A 2,176-nucleotide genomic window follows, 5' to 3' on the forward strand; every position below is an offset into this window, starting at 1 on the left:
ATTTAGGGTAATTTATTTCATAGTAATAGAAGACTACAGTGCATACTTTTCTTTAAAAATTTTTCTTTTAGTTGTAGATGGACACAATACCTTTATTTTACTTATTTATTTTTATATGGTGCTGAGGATGGAACCTAGTGCCTCAGACATGTTAGACAAGTGCTCTGTCACTGAGCCACAATCCCAGTCCCTAAGGTGCATATTTGAAGGGACACTGACAAATCTAGTGTGTCCCAAGAAGGACAGCCAAGAATCACTAGGGTTTGAAACCCTGTGATGTGTGGAATGCTCCAGAGGTGTTTTGTTGGAGTAGGCAGCTCTTATGAGGACTGGGTGCTATATTCCAGCATCTTTCAGCTGATGACTGGGTGGGAGACCTTCTCTGTGACTCTAGCAAGCAAAATGCTGGTGGAAGTATGTTGGGATTCTCATTGAGGGGTCATTCTCTAAAAGTCATAAATGACCCACATGAGAAGGTATTAGCAGAACCAGCTGAGGTTTGATGATGCTGGTGGAATCTTTCCTATGGAGACTCCTACATGAGAGGATTCTCCTTATGGACAGCCTAAGGCTGTAACTGGGTAAGGTTTGGAGCTATACTCTCATCTTAAATGAATATAAAGAAATTGTTTTCTTACATTAAACCATGAACGCTTGGAGATGAGGCTCTCTTCTCTCTGCTGAAATGTTGAACAAAAGCAGCTGTCAGCTTGGGGGGCCAAGGATTTGCACAAAGATGTTATTTACATCCACACCAGCCTCGAGAATTATCAGTGTACTTTCACAACCTCCTCTGGTCTGAGACCAACAGTGAGTAGGAGGCAGGGATGACTCGCCTGTCGTGGGACGAGGACACTGGGACTCAGAGCCATTGAGTGACTCATTCCCAATCACACAGGCAGGGACCGGGGACCTGGATCATACCCAAGTTCTAAGAAAACTACCACAGGAAAGGTGAACTGCAGGTAAATAGATCCTGCTGGGGGCGGGGGTCACCAGAAGAGTCTGGTAAACTTCAAAGCTAATCAGAGCAAACAAACCAGTGAGGCACAGACCGGTGTTGATGTGAATTCCCAGCTTCTGAACTGCAGGAACAAGTCCTTGATTGCTTGATTTGGAAATTGGATACTTGGACAGTTTCCTTTCCTGGAAAAGGAAAATTACTGACTAAGGAAGATGTGAGCCAGTGAGGAGGAAGCGTACTTTTCCCCAACTGTGGGCTATGAGAGGATCACCAGAAACTTGGGGTTTAAAACCTTACATTCCTGTGATAAGCTTAACCTTTTTCTCTTAAAAAGTTTGCCTACTGCCTACTGGGAAATTTCTTAGAAGGATTGGAGGGAAAGGAAAATTCTGGCTCGGTTCCTAGTTCTACCTCTCTGGAGAGCCAATGGCCTCATAAGAACAGGATGAGCACATCTTTTCCAAGACACTGTGTTCTGCAGGCCTAGGAAGCATGCAGTGGGGTGTGGGGAAGTAGAAGAGAAAAGGTCAAGAGCAGCCCCTCTTTTTAAATTAACTTTTGGCTCATACCTACACTTTTGGCTCTATCCAGACCTGGTCAGACACAAGCTCTATAGGCCTAGGTAGGCAAACACACTTGCTGTCTTTTCATTTTGAGTGACCAGTGGTCCCAGAGGACCTGAGATCAGGACTCCAGTGAGCCACGTTAAAGTGTCATTTCATTCTCAGAGTGGCATTTCTATTTAAAACAATCAGTCCAGTACCACTGCATCAGGGTTCCCCCCCCTCCCAGGGGCTCTACAGACATTCCTTCTGTCTGTGAGGAAAGAGTGACAGAGGTTTGGACCTGATGCTTCCCTCATCCATCTTTTGCTCTCAGTCTTGAGTGTTTCCTAGCTTGAACTGGGAGGTAGCAATTCCTAATGTAGAAAACATGGGCTTGGGAGCTAGCTAGAACACCTTGAATCTGTTTCCATCACTTATAAGCTGTGAGATCATGGGTATGTTATGTCTCCTCTGAGTCTCAGTTTCCATGATTATGAAACAGAATACTACTACTGCTGACTTTATGAGATTCTTGCAAGAATTGAATGAAATCATGTATGTTTTACTTAACGCGGGTCTTGGCTATGTTACTTGCACAAAAATATATTAGTTCTTTTGTCCCAAACTTATTCTGTTCCTAGATTCTGCCAGAGTCTCCAATTATGTC

Source organism: Marmota flaviventris, chromosome 14, assembly GCF_047511675.1.
Source record: "Marmota flaviventris isolate mMarFla1 chromosome 14, mMarFla1.hap1, whole genome shotgun sequence".
NCBI lineage: Eukaryota > Metazoa > Chordata > Mammalia > Rodentia > Sciuridae > Marmota > Marmota flaviventris.